Genomic DNA, 21,231 nt, shown 5'->3' on the forward strand with positions numbered 1-21,231 from the left:
CCTCACTAAAAACAAGCGTTTAACCAATAAATGGTCTACTCTAAAATATTCTAGAGACAGAGATACATTTGGAGAGTGGACACACTTAACACAGAAATACGCAACATCAAACAGGTACAACCAGCAGTGACTGTGGAAGGGGAGCCATGTGAGTGCCCCTAAAAACACACACAAGCCTGGCTGCTTAAAAGGAGTGAATATAGCTCAACACTCCTATGTGAACATTGATGTGTCTACTGCCTTACAGAATCCTCCTAGCTGAGCTGCAGGAATCTTCCATGGAGCCTTTTCTCACCTACACTGCCTACAGGTGCCCACTGGGCTCCCTGGGCAGTATCATGTCTTTGTTTAGAATATCACAGTATTTGGAGGCCTGTTTAATCCCAAATCAGAGCCTTATGATAACTCAGACACCATCCCTCAGGGCTTGTGGGCCAATTTCGGCTAATGCAGGCTGCTCCACAGTGCCCTGAAGATGGGCTTGGTGCATCCACACGATTTTAAGATTTGGGGCTGCCGTTTTCTGCAGTCACAGATGCGCACTTACATATTCATCATGACTGAAGGCAGCACGTGTTTTTGTGTTCCTTCTGTAATGGTAATAATCATGGCAACATTTCTTCAACCCTTAAAAAAGCCTCCTAACAGCAGTTGCATTCCACCCCCTTCCTTAAAATTAATAGAATTTACCAAACTAGGTGAAATCAGTCTTCATGAGAAAGTGACAAATCAGTGTTCACACAATGGCATAGTAGCTGGGCATAGAGTGTATGTCAACATCCCAAACTAAGCACCCATCACAGTTATTCCCAACTCACAGGAAAGCTAGAAAAATTTGAAGGCTTAAAACATAATTATAAATGAAAATAACAAGAAACCAAAGTTTCTGAAGAGCATTTGTTAGCCAAGTAAGGAAAGCCATTAACCAGTGCTGATTACATTGCATTTGATTACAGCAGCCAAAGACGTGTCCAGAGGAGGAGACTTTTAAAGATTAGTCTTTCAGTAAGAATGGTTGCTTAACAAGTTCACACTACTGGGCTACACCAATCATCAATTAAGAAGCAACATCATCCTGATACCAAAGCCTGGCAGAGACACAACAAAAAAAGAGAATTTTAGACCAATATCCCTGATGAACATCGATGCAAAAATCCTCAATAAATTACTGGCAAACTGAATTCAGCAACACATCAAAAAGCTTATCCACCATGATCAAGTGGGCTTCATCCCTGGGATGCAAGGCTGGTTCAACATTCGCAAATCAATAAACATAATCCAGCATATAAACAGAACCAAAGACAAGAACCACATCATTATCTCAATAGATGCAGAAAAGGCTTTTGACAAAATTCAACAGCCCTTCATGCTAAAAACGCTCAATAAATTCGGTATTGATGGAACGTACCTCAAAATAATAAGAGCTATTTATGACAAACCCACAGCCAATATCATACTGAATGGGCAAAAACTGGAAAAATTCCCTTTGAAAACTGGCACAAGACAGGGATGCCCTCTCTCACCACTCCTATTCAACATAGTGTTGGAAGTTCTGGCTAGGGCAATCAGGCAAGAGAAAGAAATCAAGGGTATTCAGTTAGGAAAAGAAGTCAAATTGTCCCTGTTTGCAGATGACATGATTGTATATTTAGAAAACCCCATTGTCTCAGCCCAAAATCTCCTTAAGCTGATAAGCAACTTCAGCAAAGTCTCAGCATACAAAATTAATGTGCAAAAATCACAAGCATTCTTATACACCAGTAACAGACAAACAGAGAGCCAAATCAGGAATGAACTTCCATTCACAATTGCTTCAAAGAGAATAAAATACCTAGGAATCCAACTTACAAGGGATGTAAAGGACCTCTTCAAGGAGAACTACAAACCACTGCTCAGTGAAATCAAAGAGGACACAAACAAATGGAAGAACATACCATGCTCATGGATAGGAAGAATCAATATCGTGAAAATGGCCATACTGCCCAAGGTAATTTATAGATTCAATGCCATCCCCATCAAGCTACCAATGAGCTTCTTCACAGAATTGGAAAAAACTGCTTTAAAGTTCATATGGAACCAAAAAAGAGCCCGCATCTCCAAGACAATCCTAAGTCAAAAGAACAAAGCCAGAGGCATCACGCTACCTGACTTCAAACTGTACTACAAGGCTACAGTAACCAAAACAGCATGGTACTGGTACCAAAACAGAGATATAGACCAATGGAACAGAACAGAGTCCTCAGAAATAATACCACACATCTACAGCCATCTGATCTTTGACAAACCTGAGAGAAACAAGAAATGGGGAAAGGATTCCCTATTTAATAAATGGTGCTGGGAAAATTGGCTAGCCATAAGTAGAAAGCTGAAACTGGATCCTTTCCTTACTCCTTATACGAAAATTAATTCAAGATGGATTAGAGACTTAAATGTTAGACCTAATACCATAAAAGTCCTAGAGGAAAACCTAGGTAGTACCATTCAGGACATAGGCATGGGCAAAGACTTCATGTCTAAAACACCAAAAGCAACAGCAGCAAAAGCCAAAATTGACAAATGGGATCTCATTAAACTAAAGAGCTTCTGCACAGCAAAAGAAACTACCATCAGAGTGAACAGGCAACCTACAGAATGGGAGAAAATTTTTGCAATCTACTCATCTGACAAAGGGCTAGTATCCAGAACCTACAAAGAACTCAAACAAATTTACAAGGAAAAAACAAACAACCCCATCAAAAAGTGGGCAAAGGATATGAACAGACAGTTCTCAAAAGAAGACATTCATGCAGCCAACAGACACATGAAAAAATGCTCATCATCACTGGCCATCAGAGAAATGCAAATCAAAACCACAATGAGATACCATCTCACACCAGTTAGAATGGCGATCATTAAAAAGTCAGGAAACAACAGGTGCTGGAGAGGATGTGGAGAAATAGGAACACTTTTACACTGTTGGTGGGATTGTAAACTAGTTCAACCATTATGGAAAACAGTATGGCGATTCCTCAAGGATCTAGAACTAGATGTACCATATGACCCAGCCATCCCATTACTGGGTATATACCCAAAGGATTATAAGTTATGCTGCTATAAAGACACATGCACACGTATGTTTATCGCAGCACTATTCACAATAGCAAAGACTTGGAATCAACCCAAATGTCCATCAGTGACAGATTGGATTAAGAAAATGTGGCACATATATACAATGGAATACTATACAGCCATAAAAAAGGATGAGTTCGTGTCCTTTGTAGGGACATGGATGCAGCTGGAAACCATCATTCTTAGCAAACTATCACAAGAACAGAAAACCAAACACCGCATGTTCTCTCATAGGTGGGAACTGAACAATGAGATCACTTGGACTCGGGAAGGGGAACATCACACACCGGGGCCTATCATGGGGAGGGGGGAGGGGGGAGGGGGGAGAGGGGAGGGATTGCATTGGGAGTTATACCTGATGTAAATGACGAGTTGATGGGTGCAGCACACCAACATGGCACAAGTATACATATGTAACAAACCTGCACGTTATGCACATGTACCCTACAACTTAAAGTATAATAATAATAAATAAATTAAAAAAAAAAAAAAAAGAAGCAAGGCAAATGAGTGTGAGTCATTTTCCTTAATCCTTAATGTGTCAAAAATTACCACATTGGTCAAGCTGGTCTCCAACTCCTGACCTCATGTGATCCGCCCGCCCCGGCCTCCCAAAGCGCTGGGATTACAGGCATGAGCCACCATGCCTGGCTGAGAAGTGTTTGACAGAGGCTGAGGGGAGGCTCCTGTCCCTTCCTGGGACATCCACATCTCACCCAGCTTCCGACACCGACTATGACACTCGAAGCATCACAGCAAGGGCAGCTGTATCCCCGCAGTTCTCTGCACTAATGCCACAGTGGCGTGAGCAGCCACAGCCCTAGAGCTGCCACTCAGCCTTATCGTGCTGGCACAAGCACAGCAGAAACTATCAAACCCCCAAGAAGGAGGAGTGGGGACCCAGGGGTGTGAACCAGGAGGGAGGAATGCGGCCCAGGGGAGTACGGAGGAGTGGGGGCCCTGGGGATGGAAATGTGAGGGAGGAGTGGGGGTCCAGGGGGGTGAACAAGGAGGGAGAGTGGAGAGTGGGGGTCCAAGGGAGTGAACAAGGAGGGAGGCGTAGGGGCCCAGGGCAGTGAACCAGGAGGGAGGTGTGGGGACCCAGAGCAGTGTACCAGGAGGGAGGAGTGGGGACACAGGAGAGTGAACCACGAGGGTGGAAGGTGGAGTTTGGCCCAGCGAGTGAAACAGGAGGCAGGAGTTCGGCCCAGGGACTGAACCAGGAGAGAGGAGTGTGGTCCAGGGAGTGAACCAGGAGGGAGGTGTGTGGTCCAGGGAGTGAACCAGGAGGGAGGTGTGTGGTCCAGGGAGTGAACCAGGAGGGAGGAGTGTGGTCCAGGGAGTGAACCAGGAGGGAGGAGTGTGGTCCAGGGAGTGAACCAGGAGGGAGGAGTGTGGTCCAGGGAGTGAACCAGGAGGGAGGAGTGTGGTCCAGGGAGTGAACCAGGAGGGAGGTGTGTGGTGCAGGGGGTGAGCCAGGAAGGAGGAATGTGGTCCAGGGAATGAACCAGGAGGGAGGAGTGCAGTCTATCGGAGTAGGGAGGAGTACGGTCCAGAGGAGTGAACAAGGAGCCTCTGGGGGTAGCAAGTTCACACACCACAAATACCTCCCAATCTATCCGCGTGCAGGAAGGGGACGGAAACTGCGCAGGATCTGCAGCGCTTTCTCCTCACAGATGAGGAGGATACCGACTCACGCATGAAATCAGAGCTAAAGTTCTACCACGGTGGGAAGACGCTTCACAGACCCAAATGGGTGCAAAAAGAAACCAATCATACAAGATCAGTGGATGGAAAGGGTCAGAAATTTAAGCCTGTAACAAGCTTTCAGAAAAACTTCATTTGATCTGCAAGATGACTGCAGCTCTGCTGAATCATTTCTGCAAATGTCTAACTCGCGATGAGCAATCTCAGAGCCGTTCAAGGAGTAACAAAATCAACAGTCCTCCTGCCCCTTTCCTCAATGGGAACACTTTATTCTGTCTTCTATTCAAATTAAGTATCTTGCAAGGGAGTTGAAGAAAACTGCATAGCAGATTTTAAAACTTCAATGCTTTTCTCAATTTTCGCCACATTCTGATGCATTTTACTGACTACACGGCCAATAAGCCTAAAGTTTTTTGCATCGATAAAGACAATGTTCCTTGTAGCAATAGGCTTTTTCTTTTCTATAAAAAGATCTATAATTTCAGCCAGTAAAATGGGCATTTCACAAAGATTTTGCACAATTCCTAGCACAGATTTTAGCAAAATAAAACCGTTATCTTTCTGCAATTAAATAACCAAGCATAGGAAACTGCACAGTTAACATAACCATTCCATTATTTTATATAAACACAAATGAGAAAGTAGAGTATGCTTTGGAAAACAGTATTTCCACATGACAACGATGAAGCAGAAAACAGTTCCTCAGCCTCATATGACATTTGACAACCGAAGAACTCTGGCCCAAGCCCAGCCTGGTTAAACGGAAATGAAGTAAACATGTGAGTGACCGAGGTGGGGCACTCTGATAGTCACAGTCCAGGAAAGAACAGCTAACATCTTTCTTCTTCATGGGAAAACCAAAACATACTCGAGAGACCTTGATTCTTTAAAACACAGTCTGCCCCAGTACTAACCTTAAGCTCCCATTGATCAAGATTGCTATAACCACAGAGGTGTTTTTCCAGGCCCTCGAAAATCACGGACATGGCACATACACAACGTTTTCAAACACTCAATGCTACCAATTTGTTAAATGCGCTGTGATACCGGAGGTCTTGTGCAGGACCAGAAGTGTCGCAGCCTGGTTACCTGTCCTGGTGTTCAATGCTTTGTATGTGCAAAACCTGCTGTTACAATTTACTGGGCTTAATGTGATTCAGTTCATCACAGAAGAGAGCTATGACATTTACTTAATTCCACGCACAGATTCTCAGGTTCACCTTCCACGAGTGACTGTTCTGTCCACGAGACAGTGGAGGGAAGACCCAGAAAAGGCCTGGGAGATGCCAGGTGCTCACAAACTGGTATCCGTCTGCTTGTTCTGGCTTAAAGGAAAACAGACATAGAAGCAGCTAAAAGGGCTTACTACACCTAATATCACAATGTTCTCAAGTTTACCTTAGCCAAAAATAAAAGTGGAAAAGCAAAACTACTCCAGGGCATGATTCCAGTGCTAATCTGAAACATGAAATATTTAGAAGACAAAGCTTATTGTGAGTGCAAGTAATATACACATAAAACACTGGTTTCACAAAACCCAGTCTTTGCGATTGCTTTTATAAAAAGTAAAATTCTCATGAGGATAGCATACATTAACTGATTTTCAAATGAATGGACTGGTAAACTTCAGGGCATATGATTTCTGCCACACACGAGGGGAGCAGTGAGAGAGAAGAGCTAGGATCAAGTGTGCTGAAGCTGTCCTAGGACTGAAATTCAGTTTCTGCCAAAACAAAAACACAGGAGTCAACTTCCATAGCAAGCTCTGCTTGAGAGCGACAAGATGTCAAAGTTGCAAAGGAGCTTCTCCCTGTATGGGCACGTGTGATCCTTGCAAAATCATAGCTCAGCATCATCAAAAATCAGGAAAGAACACAAGCCTTCCAGACATGAAATCCAAGAGCAGAAGGGAGCAGAGTCCAAGCTTGCTCAACAGAACTGTTCCTGGACAACAGCACAGAGGACGTCACAGGGAGGGCAGGGCAAGCAACAGCAGCTTCCGTGTTGCCGCAAGCAGGGCCTGAGCCAGGGGAGCAGTCTCCTCCAACCTGACAAGGAGGCACGAGGAGCCACAGAGAAGTCAATTCAGGGTCCTTTTCAGAAAGGGGCAACAATAAGAAAATCTGGTCTCACCCACCCCATACCCCCTACTGTAGCAGCTAAACTCGCACGTGCGTCTGTCACGTTCCCCGACCCCTCTTGCGGATGCTCTTCCTGCACCCGGGTGCCTGTCTCCGTGCTGCTCCTGAGGCCACACCTGTTGTCATCCACTAGTGACCAGGAATTCACCTTTGTCCGGGAGAAGCAAATGCAGAGTTCACACACTCCTGTACAGGTTTGTTGGCCGAGAATCTAACTGCACTGTCCGATTCCAGATGTGCTGGTACCAAGGAGAACGTTCAATGTCTGGCATTTAAAAACCGTATCAGTGGGTTCTCCTGGGACTTCCAGGCAGCCACACGAGGGACGGAGCTGTTGCCCTGTTACCCTGAGCCAAAGCAAGGCTGAGAGGCACACACCACAGGCCACATCACACTCGAGCACCGACTCGACACTTGCTCGTTCGTGTGTTAAGAGTTCAGGGTACAGGCGACAGACAGGCCTGATCTCAGTCATGGGACAACAGTGACTGCCCACAAGTCCCGTATCTAAGCCCCGACTTGCCCATCCAGCCTTCCTTCAGGAACAATGCCCACTTCACAGTGCAGCCATGAACGCTAAGTCAGCACGTACATACACAACCAGATTCATTGCAATTGTGCTTTCTACAACAAATTAATACAACCAGGCGCTATCATTGAGACTGAATAACCTATATTAGAACAGAAGATCAGGCCAGGGATGGTGGTTCAGACCTGTAATCCCAGCACTTTGGGAAGCTGAGGTGGGTGGATCACTTGAGGTCAGGAGTTGCAGACCAGCTTGGCCAACATGGCAAAACCCCATCTCTACTAAACATAAATTATCCGGACATGGTGGCACACACCCTGTAACCCCAGCTACCAGGGAGGCTGAGGCATAAGAATCACCTGAACCTGGGAAGTAGAGGTTGCAGTGAACGGACATCGTACTACTGTGCTCCACCCTTCCAGCCTGGGTGACAGACCAAGATTCTCGTAAAAAAATAAAAGGTCAAGATGAAAACTGATTGCCAAGGTCCATGTTCCATAAACTTCAAACAAAGTTCATTAGCTGGTACTTGATCAAGTTGTTGATTTCTTCATTACAATCTTGTATATCCTTCTAACATGGCTCAAAATGTTTACATTTGAGCATACCTCGAGTATAACAAAAAATAAAGTGCCTATATTTCATAAATGAGCAAGTTCCAGTAAGACTGCATCCTGCTCTAGTTAATCCTTTGACAACGTAAAACTGAACCATCCTGACATAGCACTGACACATGGTACAAGAATAATGACCTCCAATTAAATCGCTAGATTTAGAGAATACATAAATATAGCTTATCACTAATTCACCAGCGATTAGCAAGATTTTAAAGGAAGAAAAAGTATCGGGACTGTAACTAGGAATAAAGGCAAAAATAAACACGAGAAATTAGTCACGTTTAAATCAATACCCTTTCTGTGGGGCCGTAATAAAGTATACACAACAGGTGTGCAAGCTGTCATGCTAAGCTGTCACCAAGCTCTCTATGAAGGTGGTAAGAGCGTCCCAAGTCGCAGAGCCTCATATTCCTATTTAAACGCTACACAGCCAACACCACACTCAGCACGCAGTGACAACTCTGAAAGCTCTGAGGAACGCATGATGGGATGAAGGGCCTCAGTCCTGCCATCACCCTGCTGCTTATTAAAAATATAAAACAAAGCCCTGCCTTCAAGGTGCTCAGATCTAACTAGTACAAAGTTTTGCTTTTGACGAGTTAACTACGAATGATGAAGACTCTCAACAGCTGTGCAAAATGTAAGGCAGCCTAATAAGAAGAACTTGGCTGAGAGTAAACCCAGAGATGGTTTTTTAACCACAGAAGAGGAAAGAACTGAAGAACCTTACAGAAAGTTGACAGCAATTTCTATTTCTCTATGGTAGAACCTGGAATTTACCTTTGAGACAGACTGTCCTTCTGTTCTGAAAAATCAGATTATTCTTGCAATCCTCCATCAGGACTGAAATTCCCAAAGGCATGGAAAACCAAGTACTAATTTTAAAACCCCCCCAAAAAACTACCTATGATCTTAGATGTGAGATTTAGTGTTCTCAAATTCCAAATTTGGAAATATTTTGCACAAAGTCCTTATTTTCCCTGTTTACTTGAAAGCTCTCTATCCTTTTGTCCTAAATATCTTCTTTCTCATCCTTCCAAACAGTATCTGAAGATGAACTTACATATCGTTTTCAATGTTAACCAAGAAGATACTGCATTTGTCACGAACTGTTTATATTCACAACTCTAGGAGGGATTTCGCTACATCGTGAGGAATAACACGAGGCAGGAAATACGCCACGAATAAAGAACAGTAGAAAGTGGACACATTTCCTGATGAGTGCCGATTTCTCATTGAGCTGCTGACAAAGTTATAATACAGAAAGCTAGACAGCTGCTATGTTAGTTCTACCTCACTTAAGTGACCGAGTCATTGTTGTTTCGGTTCCCTTTCTCGTCTTGGGATGAGACACACCTCACAGAGTTGTTTGTGATTTCAGGAACACACACATCCATCAAGTGACTGTTCCTAAATCGTTGCAAAGGATATAGTAACCTGCCAAATTTCAACTAGGTTGCAACAAACAACTGTTTTCATCCTACACTCTCCGGTGCCAGCGAGATGGTGTGTTCTTGGATCCCTGCGGGAGCCCTATTCCTGGTGCCATAGAGCACACACATATTTACATCCACATAGTGTAAATTTATGGTACACTGTAACATATGTACCTGCGTAGAGCGTACACACATCCAAATACGTAGGGTGTACATAAGTGCACTACATGCGTACAGAGTGCACACACATCCACATCCATGTGGTATACATGCATAAAGTGTACACACATCCAAATACAGTGTACAAACAAGTTCACTACGTGTGTAAAAGCATAGAGCATACACACATCCATATAGCAAATGTACATAGGTAAGCTAACACATATATGCATGCATAGTACGTACACCCATCTATATGCATACAGCGTGCACAGGTATACTATAACCTGTATGTACATGCATATGGCATACACATGCACATCCATATGTACACAGGTATGCTATTTGCTATATGTATACACGTGCGTATAGCATACACTCTTATCCAATGTACGTAGGTGTGCTACAGCATGCATACACATGCGCAGTGTACACATATGCACATGTATACAACGTACATCAGTACACTAACGTATAAAGCGTATACATATATGCAACACTGTACATACATATGCAGCATGTGTACGTATTAGTGTGTACATATCCAGAAGTTTATTCAGGGTGCATAGTGTACATGCATGCTTGTGTGCACATATGTATATATACATCTGCAGAAATAATGTGCACATACCCACATGGTGTACGTACAAAGGTATGTATATGGCATTAAATACATGCATGTAGGTACACATGCAGAACAGATAGGTGTCCAAGTAGTGTGCATATAACCATAGTGACCATAGATACACACATATACACATGTACATGCATGCCTACAGCATTCACGTGTGTACGACACAAATATAGTGTACATACCTATACGTTGTAAATACATGCACAGTGGAAATACACGTAGTATGCATACACCACATACACACATGTACATTTATAGAGTACACATATACCGAGACCCAGAACGGGTCATGAGTATTAATACTTCGGAAACTCTTCCAGTTCTACCTAAGTGAATTTTTTTTCAAACTATAATAGAACTCATACAAAAAGGGTTTTAAGGAAATGAATAAAGCTAGTGACAAAAATCAGTGGGAAGGGCACAACCACTTTCCCTCAGAGTTCTCGGCTTGACCGTGGAAGTTCAAAGGTTTCCTAATGCAGTACACATCAGGACTGACTCACGATAAAGCACTCCTTAAAAATTAAAAATGTGTCCTCATGTTTTGGCCTTTGAGACAAAGCCTCTTAGTTAATCGAGTTCTGACTGAATTTGACTCACAGTGCTCTGGCAGATTCTTCATTTTCTGGTGAGACAGATGAATGTCCCAGGGTGAGGGCAATGCCAGCCCTTTCAGGGTCAGCTTTTCAAGGAGCGATGTCTGGCAGAACACAATCCAACACCATAGTAGGATCCTCCACCCAGCCACTTAGACGCTTTCGGGTACTTACTCGGTCTCCTTGTTTCCCTTTCTTGAATTCAGCTGGGGGGAAAAAACCCAAAAAAATCAAAACCAAAAACAAACAGCCCATGTGTTTATGCGTCTGAAAAGTTAATACATCCACATCTAACTTTCTAAATGAGACACGGCAGGTATGATGGTCACTGAACAGTGGCCACTGTTGAGAAAATACGAAGTCTTCTGCAAACATGAACGAGTTTCTAGGAATACAAAAGTCAAGGGAATTTACTTCACATATTAAAGCTGTCAAGGGTGCTCATCAAAAATGTACTTAGAGGTTTTCCTTTAAAGTTATTTTTGAAGATTTTTAAGTTGCAATACTTAAAAGCCTCTGGGAAAAGAAAGGATACAGGTATCTGGAAGATTTTTAATAAATGATTTTCATGTCTTTTTGATAAAGTTAAATAAGGTCAGCCTTGAAGTAATGGGTTCCACTACTCTGAAACTGTGGATGGAATCCACAACACCAGACAATTGAATAAACAGCAAGGCTGCACACACAGGACACAGGCAGTGAGCCAGCCTGACTAGTTGTCAGCTTCTGGGTCAGTTCTACCCAGTTCTGCCCAGGCCCCACTGGAGATGAAAACGTGCCCTTTAGAAGCCTTGAATCCCCACCTTTCAAAATCTAATCCTCTTCAACTGAGGCCCAAGTCCAAAAATCTACTGACATCTTAGCACCTGGTAGGCCAGCTGTTGCCTAGCCTTTTTGGCACCAGGGATGGGTTTCATGGGAGACCATTTTTCTGGGGGGTGGTTTTGAATTGCAACTGTTCCACCTCAGGTCAGGCATTGGATCATCATAAGGAGCACCTCCGAGATCCCTCACATGCAGTTTACGATAGGGTTCCAGCGCCTAGGAGCACACACAGCTTATGATAGAGTCCCAGAACCTAGGAGAACATGCGGCTTACCAGAGGGTCCCAGCGCCTAGGAGAATACGCGGCTTATGATAGGGTCCCAGAACCCAGGAGAATATGCGGCTTACGAAAGGGTCCCCGCGCCTAGGAGAACAGGCATTAAATGAGTTGGCAAAGCCAAAATCCACCGGATCTACCACTCCAAAACAAACATACACCACTGCCCAATATTGATGGGAGCCAAAAACATGGAAGTCCTGAGGGCCCACACTGACCAGAGCCAGACACCACTTCTGAAAGAACCAAGCATGTGCCTAAAGATCACCCGTGATGACCCAGGAGAGCAGCTTTGAGCAGAGACAAAGGTGAAGGAGAGGCACATGGGCCAGGGTGCTGGGTGTGCCCGTCTGTGTGACCTCACTGAGATTGCTGACCTCTGGCCCTTGGTGTCCGTCCTGTGGAGGAGGTAGCCCCCAAATCCCTGCCTCCCTTCAGCACTGACTGAGGCGGTCCTGAAGTCTCCCCAGGGCTGAGGCTGCTTCTAATTCCTGTTAGCTGCACACCCACATAAAAAACAAAAAACAAAATATCAAGTATGCAGACAGGAAAAGAAAAATATGCGAATCTTCCCTTATTCAACAGGCATTTAAAGAGTAACAGGAAAATTGTGATAGTCTTTAAACAACCACCAGCTATCACGTCCTGTTGACATGTTTTAGCTAATCAGGAACACCTTTACCAAACACCTGTGTGTTCAGGAAATCAGTTGACAGGTCCCAAATAACCTCGGAGCTTACGACCTGACCCCCACTCACGTGCATCCCCTCTCCAGAAGAACGTGTCCTGGACACCTTTCAAATGGTGAGGAACAGGAACAAGGGTAGCTTTCCCTCAACCCCACAAAACAAGCTAGACCCCGAGGAGCCCGGAGAACAGCAACGTTTGTTTAGATGCTTTCCCACTGACCTTGTCACAGCAAACGTTCCCATCCCACACAACCCAGTGTTTAACTCTCGCTGGGATACCAGCAGCCGTCAACCCTCAACAAGCTGGAAACAGAGGCCAAGCTGACAGGAGGCCTCTCTCCATTCCCTACTGAATTCGCTCAGGACACGGATGTTCCCAAACACACATGGCCCCGAGTATTCCACACCTGGAGAACATTCTAACAACAGACGCTGCAAAGACATTCCCCTAAAGAGAAACTCAGTTTCTAACTTCCCTTAGGGAAAAATATGAGGCCCAGAACTTTCCAGAAAATCACGTGTGGGAGGAAGCCACTCACCTCTGGCACTTCCTAAACCTGCCTTCGCGCAGGTGCTCAGGGATGCCCCCGCGACAGCCCCGTCCACCCAGGACGGCAGCAGGGCTCAGGCAGCCAGCACCTGGGCAGCAGGCGAAGCAACCCCAGGGTGAAAACGTCATCCCAGGCACCACTTCCCGGAGCCCCTCAGCAAGAAAAACAGAGGCGGGACCAGAACCGAGGGCTGACTCGAGGCTGGGGAGCCACAGACCCGCACAGCTCAATCATCGGACACGCTCTGCTGTGGACGGAGGAGCCCAGCCCAGGGAGAGGCCAGCACAGAGACTCTCGTGCCGGCTCCACGAGCCAGCGTCCTCCAGGGCTGCAAGTTTATGATCACAGCTTCAGAATTTGTTTCCAGAATCTTCCGGAATCAAAGACGCACCAAACTGTAAAGCTGCCAGGACAGCAGGGCCCAGGAGCAGGCTCAGGGGAGGACCACGTAGAAACCCCACGTGTGCATGCTTACTCCACACAGGCCACCCCTTCACCCAATACTATACACGCAAACGCATGTATGCACTCCATACACACCCTCAAATACACTCACCAAATATGATGCGTGTACACACTCCACACACACCCTCAAATACATACAACACACATGAACATGCTCACTGCAGCCACACCTGCTAAATACACTCACCACACACACACAAACGTGACACACCTGCACACTCATTCCAGACATCACACCCCTCACCAAGTACACAGGTGCACACACCCCCAAGTCGAGAACCTGCAGACTCCACAAGCTTTGGTTTCCCCCACTGTTTCTCTCATCACATGAGATCCACACACAGGTGTCATTTACTGACATCTAACACCTGGGGAGGCCCTTAGACAGAACTGCAGTCACAAGTCGGCTTCATTCAGGCATTCATCACCAGTCTCCTGAAGCCACCTCCTGTCCCCACGGGAAGGGAGGCTGAGACCGGAGACGTCACTGGGCTTACAGATCCCCAGGCTGGCAACACAAAGAAATGAGGAGGGCTCGGCCACGGCCCTGGAGGGAGATGGGTACTGGGCTCAGGTATGGGCAACATGAGTCCTCATTTCCATACCGTGTCACCTACGACAGCGTCAGGTGAAAGCCAGTGGTTTGGCATTCCTGGAATAGACAGTCCTGGAATTACAAGCAAAACTTTTTACTCCTCCCCTCTGAACACATGAGGTCCATGGTCCCCTCACATCTAACACTGGGAATCCGAATCGGTGACTCTTTCTGCACCTGAGGACCACCCAAGAGGATCCACACCTGCTACAACAGCAGCACCGCACCTGCTCTGCAGGGGAGCAAAGCAAATCCCACCTTTATGAATAACACTGGATTACCCCGACACTGGCAGCCTGCAGTGTGTATATCGTCAAGCCCCCAGATCTGCGCCACCTGCAAGAGGAACACCAGTCCTTAGTCCAGGGCTCTCAGGACAGCTTTTGAGGAGGATGCTAGCACCCTTCTCATCTCCCAGTGGAGAGGAGAGGCGGCCAGGGTCAGGACTGGTGTATCAGGAGGGTCAGGGTTCAAACCCCATCTGCCTCGCAAAGCAGCCCTTACCGTTCAAGTGACTTCTATCATCAGTCTTAAAATGTACCACAGTTACCAGCAATTCTGAGTGTTGTTCCTTGGGACGTCATAAGCAAACATTTTGTTAGAAACATTTTGCCAAATCTGCTTTCAAAATCCTATGTTATGAAATGACTAATGAAAATTTGAACTATGAAATAAAGCACATAGTTAAATGAATCCCAAAATGACTATGGCGAAGGAAGCTTTAACTTGAAGTGAAAAATATCCTCTAAATGACATCAGCCAGAATTATCTTCAATCATTACTGATCCCATACGCTTCAGGAATTATACAGCATCATCCCAGATATGAACTTAAAACCATGAGCTGAATGCACATTTCAGCACAACCAAAGTTCTGCTATAATAAGCAGCACAGGCGTCTCTGGAGAGGATTTTAATTGGGACTACAATGCGCACGGTGGTAGTAAGAGGTTTCATGCAGGCTGTTCTCCAAGGTGCGACACAGAGAAACACCACTAACCTCAAAGACACCTGCTGCTTTGTAATGAGATGAGAGATGATGTGGATGGACTACTGTAAATATTTGAAAAGGAGAAACAATGCAAGGAAAGAATCGTATCAGTTTCCCTTTACATTCTTAGAAAAAACTGATTTTTCTTTTGGGATGATTTAAAAAGAAAATGACATTTTTTTTTTTTTTTTTTTTTTTTTACTTTTCTTTCTGAGACTGGGTCTTGGCTCTGTTGCCAAGATTGGAGTACAGTGGAGCAATCGCAGTTCACTGTAGCCTTAAGTGATCTTCCCACCTCAGCCTCCAGAGTAGCAGGGACCACAGGCACGCACCACCACACTCAGCTAACTTTTCTGTAATACAGATGGGGTCTTGCTATGTTGTCCAGGCTGGTCTTGAACCCCTTGGCCTCAAGTGATCCTCCTGCCTTGACCTCCCAAAGATTTAGCCTAAGCGACCATGTCTTATCCAAAAATAGACATTAGAGCAAATGCATTTCTATAAGATTTTCTACCTCTTTTCACTGGGGAAAAAGGTAACTTGCCTCCAAGGGTCGGAGACAAAGCCGTTACTGCAGACAAAAGCGCTGTGCATCCCGGGAACCGCTACACCACGAGGCACGGCCGTGCACCCTGGATGCAGGAGTAACACACGAGGCTAGCACAGGCAGATGCTGGCCCTCTCCAAAAGTACGCCTATCCTTCCTCCTCTCCTCAGCCCCCTTCTCCCTTCAGGCCTCAGTGGCTGCTGACAGGGCAGAGGCCACAACTAGAGGAGGCTCTCAACTCCACCAGGGACAGGAGCCCCGGACGCTGGGGACTCAACTGCTGCCCTCTGCGCCCATCTCCTTCTGGTCCAGCCTTCTGAGGAGCCAGGCGTGGCCACTTTGACCCTCTTTCCCTTCTGTGGCTCCTACAAAAACCAGTTCAGCGAGCCCAGGCTGCCTAACACTCCAGGGACACCCGGCACAGGCCCCCTCCATGAGCTTATCCACGCTCCTGGGACCAGAAGGGTCTTGCAATATTTCACTTTCCAGTTGAGCATCCCCAGCCTGAAATCCAAAGTGCTCCGAAGAGCATTTCCTTCGAGTGTCATGAGGAAGCTCGGAATGTTTCAGGTTTTGGAGCATTTTGGAGTAGGGACTCTCAGCCTTAATTTGAACCTCTTCAAGGAAGCCACACACTGAAGCCCCTGATGTCCACCCTACACAATCCCAGCACACCCTCTAAAGTCCTCAGCAACAGATTTTCTTTCTTCAAAAATAACCACAAGTCACAAACTCACAAGCAATCACAGAAGGGGGTTGTGGACACCCGCACAGATGATGAAATTTAACTGTCACATTTTTACCTGAGTAATTTAAAGTCATTCCTCAAAACACACCTGTTTTACTGAATTGCATTTTAAGGTGAACACACACAAATCATTTCAGGGAAACAAACGTCACTTTGGGCTGCGTGTGGTTTCTTGACTCCCGTGAATAACTCAGCGTTCACCCTCACTTCTGGATAAGGGAGAAGATGCAAAGAAATCTGTTAAAACAAAGACATGAAAACAAGTTTAAGAACGGTTTGAAAGGTTCCTCCTGTCCCCCTGGAGGGGAGACGAGGACACTTGGAAAGCTCACGGGGGACAGGAGCACAGCCTCCTCGGTGTGTCATGGACACTGCCTCGCCAAGGGGAGAGGATCATGTCTGGAAGACTCACAGGGGTGGCAGCACAGCCTCCTCAGTGCTTTCTACACTCAGCAGCTTCAGAAATTCCTGCAGAAGCAGAACACATCATGAGAACTGAGACTGGAACACCCCAAAGAAAGGGGACAAGGGGTCAAAAAAAGCATTCAATCATTACCAAGGAGCGCGGGCATGAAGCCGCTTTAAAGACCGTATGAGAACTCATCTTTAAAGTGTGAAACTCATAGGCGTTTCAGAAAATAAGGGTAGCGCGAGATTGCTCGATCAGCTCAAACAGGCTGCCGTCCCTCAGGCCATGAAGTCCCTGAGATGAGCCTCTCACTGAGCAGAAGTCACTTGCATCTCTGCCAGAGAAAGGACTACAAGTTGACACATAACCTCATGAAACCTGGGCTTCAGCCCGCCGACAACAGTGAGTCTGACACGGTACATCCTTCCACATGGTTAAACACCACAGGGGTTCATCAGACAACCTCGAAGGGCTGTGTCTGTCCAGCTCCTTTACCAAGTTCTGGATTTTTCCTAATGTACTATAAGCAGCATGTTCCAGTAGAGACATAATTAACTGACTCTAGGTCCTCTTAATTTTGAAATTAGAAACACACTTGGCCAGGCACGGTGGCTCATGCCTGTGATCTCAGTACTTTGGGAGGCTTGGGCAGCTGGACTGCTTAAGTCCAGGAGTTTGAGTCCAACCTGGGCAACATTGTAAAACTCCATCTCTACAAAAAATACAAAAATAAGTCAGGCATGAGGACATGTGGAACATGTGCCTGTGGGTCCTGGCTAGTCAGGAGACTGAGGCAGGTGGATCGCTTGAGCCTGGGAGGTTAAGGCTGTAGTAAGCTTTGCTCACACCACTGCCTGGGCAACAAAAAGGTTTTTTTTTTTTTTTTGCCTGTCTTAAAAAAACCAGAGAATAAGAATTATATACCTGACTAGCCCAAAATAAAAGAGGCCTTGTGGAACAACCTGAAACACAGCTGCAAATTCTGGCAGGGCCTCCCCTGGCTTGATTTGTGGTGAGTGCAGGACCGCTCTGAAGGATAGGACCCCAGGCACCTTCCGAGACTAGACCTTACAGTACAACTTCCCTTCGCTGGACGGAACACTGGCCTTGGAGCCTGGGACACCCTGGAGCAGTGCCACCATCCCGAGGCTGCCATGGCACAAGCAGGCCCTACTATCATGAAGCCTGGGACATCCTGGGGCAGTGCCACCAACCCAAGGCCACTGTGACACAAGGGGGCCCTGGTGCCACTGAGAGGCTGCACAGCAGGTCCAAGCCCAGGCCAGGAGTGAAGAGGCTCCACATCCTTTCCATCCCTCCAGCTGAGTCCACAGATGTCTTGGGGCAGAAATGCATCACCCTCAATGTCCACGGGTGAGTTTTTGGACACAGAATCTGGAAGCGTAAAAGATGGTTCTCGGCTGGTTGGTTGCCGGCTCGGATCTGTCCTCTTTCCACACAAAACCTGGCTCACACCAAGCAGCGTCTAAGTCCTGGAAGACCTGCTAAACACAAGTGCAGTTACAAAGCGGAGAAACTGGAGGGGGTCGGGCTGTGTTCCAGTGGCACCAGTGTTTCTCAGGAAGACCCCGGTCATTACAGGGTCCAGGGCAAGGGCTTCCTGGGATCCAGGACATGGAACAAGAACCCATTTCCCGATCCTGTTGAATATGAATCGGCTAAGGGCCAGTTCCCTCGGAGGACTGAGCACCGCCCCACAACACCTTGGTATGGGTATGTTATTACATACGTTGGTATGGGTATGTTATTACCCATACCAAGGTAATAACAAGCCTGTTACCAGCAGGAGGTTGGTGATGAAGACATGAGGACCAGATGAGCACGAGGGATACTGACAGATCATCTCTGGCACCGAGCAAGGGGCGGACACTACCCCGTTCCTGACGCATCAGCCCTGGCACTGAGCGAGGGGTGGCAGCACGGCCTGTGCCCCTGCAGATGCAGAGGGATGTGAGGGGGACGCAGGCTGGGCTTGGAGGCTAACTCAACCACCTGCACTTGCACTTGCGTTCCTCATGGCAGGGAGGTGAGGCACAGGCAGCATTAGGGCTCACCTTGCCCCCGGGCTGCACTTTTTTCTGCTTATGAGTCGTGCTCGCTTTACATGGACAGGCATAGCTATAATAATGGTTCCCTGATTATTTCGCTGCCTACATAAAGGGCTTTCAGAATTCACTTCCATCCTTAGGAAAGGCGGCCAACACCAGGCTGTCTCCCTTAAGATGCCATGTCTCATATGGGGGAAAAAAAAATCAAGAGAAATCAAATAAAGGCCATAAAATACATCAGTTTCAACACTAAAATTTAATAGTACGCTTTAAATTGAAGATGAGTTAAGTCACATTTCCAAACCTCTGAAAGCACGGTTACTGGGAGGGAATGGTTTGCAACACACAAACGCAGCTCTGTAGAAGTGCCCAAGCTGGATGAAGGCTCAAACGTCAGTGCAAGGAGAAAGTCTGAACAAACTCTCTCCTGCCCTGCTGCTGTCCTCTTCCAAAACACACTGTTTATCTGTCAGTTTAGAACAAGGCCTAGGGAGGTGGGAGGCAGGCCTGGGAGGGTCACCTAGCATCCAAGCTCCTCACCCACACAACTGCGCTGAGCTGAGCAGTACACATAAACACAACTAATTCTCCCCAAAAAGAAGACGGAAGGCAGCACACTGCCACGCCAGGCACCCTGCAGATGAGAAGATTGAGGGGAGCCAGAGGTACCTTCAATCTTGCTTGCATGGTGGAGGGAGAGGAATAATGCCACTCACTTGAGTGTTGCACAGTTCTTTCTAGCACTGAGTGGCAGAAAATAAAAGTTATAGATGCTTCCTCAGATAAATGTTTCTGAAGAACTGAACATAAATTATGTTCAGGAAATAGCATTATGAATGCCTCAAGTGCTTCTGTTTTCAATAATCCCAGAGTAATTCTATAAACCTGGGAATCAGTCTCACCCAACTCCAGGATCACGGCCCAGGTGACGTGGGCACACATATCCTGAAGCTCCAATGCTCAACTAAAGTGGGGCGAGTGAAAATGATCCTGGGTATAATTTACACGGACCCAGGAAGGTGGCTGAGCCCCAAACCCCTAAACCAGGAAGACCAGTGTCCTTCAGGGGCCTCACCTCTGTCCTTTCCCAGCCTCTGGGAACCACCACTCTGCTCTCTACTGACACAAACGCCCCTCCAAGGTACAACCAGGAAGATCATCATTCAAAACTGAGGAACGTGGCAGAACAAAGCTGTCAGGAGATTTTAATCACCGACACCACTTGTTACATGACCCAAAGATGATTAAAATCCCAGGCCCTTCAAGACTGAATGTTATCTATACTTAAATGCATTTCATCACCATATTGGGGGGTTATTCCTTTGTTTTACTGCAAATATATCCAACTGCTGTAAAAGGAAAAGGCAATTTGTTAATGAAGCTTCTTGGAGTGTCTCAACAGGCCTCGAGGCAGGATAAAAGGCAGGACTTCCTGGCAGAAACGCTCAGCTCTGAGGTCAGGTGGAGTTCTTGAGCACCAACCAAGGCAAAATAAGGTCGAAGACCACACCACACTTTCCTCAATCACATCTTCATTCCATGTTTCCTTCTATTTCTCACGACTTCGCTGGGAGAAATTGTGCTGAAAGAAAATGGAAACACACACATACATAGGAGACCCTACAGATGCTGAGAATGGGTGCAGCCGTCACAGTCCGAATGTCCTTTCAGGGCCATCTGACCTGGCTGAGATCCAAGTATCCAAGTGCAGGATTGTACGTCAGACCCGTGAAGCCAGGATTAAAGCCACTGAACGGCAGTTTTCCATCCCACGGAAACCGGCCTTGCTAGGGGTTTCCTCGGGGACCACCGACCTCACACCACCAACCCTCAACTACTTCAACTAACCTACATCATGGCAGAGGCCTCTCCAGGCAGACCAGCCCTGCCCAAGTCCTGCTTCACGGCAAACCCTCCAGACAAACGTCCTTGGCCTCCTCCGGGAGGCTGTGCTCGGAAGGTGCCCTCATTTACTTCTGTGGCTCTGAGACATTTAACTAGAGCCCAACACATTTCTTCCTATTCACATAGTATTGAGTTAAAAGATTTTTAGGAGTAAACTTTCACTGGGAAAAATACCATTTCAGGAGCCCCAGTGACCACAATGAAAATGTTTTTACCTTCCCTTACGTGACATCG

General features: G+C 46.4%; 1 long non-coding RNA gene across 5 annotated transcripts in view; it reads right to left on the minus strand.

The window, feature by feature from the left end:
• Positions 1–21,231, minus strand: part of LOC140711247 (uncharacterized) — a 100,733-nt gene that overhangs the window by 14,239 nt on the left and 65,263 nt on the right. The window contains exon 11 of one of the 5 annotated variants that reach the window (XR_012092409.1): positions 16,703–16,851. The exons of 1 other annotated variant lie outside the window; for it this stretch is intronic. This is a non-coding gene — a long non-coding RNA (uncharacterized lncRNA). Of the gene's footprint in view, positions 1–11,074; positions 12,117–16,677; positions 16,852–19,332; positions 20,675–21,231 lie in introns of those variants that run through there. 3 more of the 5 variants (XR_012092411.1, XR_012092414.1, XR_012092407.1) reach the window with 3 other exon arrangements.

The sequence above is a fragment of the Chlorocebus sabaeus genome, unplaced genomic scaffold (genome assembly GCF_047675955.1).
Source record: "Chlorocebus sabaeus isolate Y175 unplaced genomic scaffold, mChlSab1.0.hap1 unalloc_scaffold_392, whole genome shotgun sequence".
NCBI classification, from domain to species: domain Eukaryota; kingdom Metazoa; phylum Chordata; class Mammalia; order Primates; family Cercopithecidae; genus Chlorocebus; species Chlorocebus sabaeus.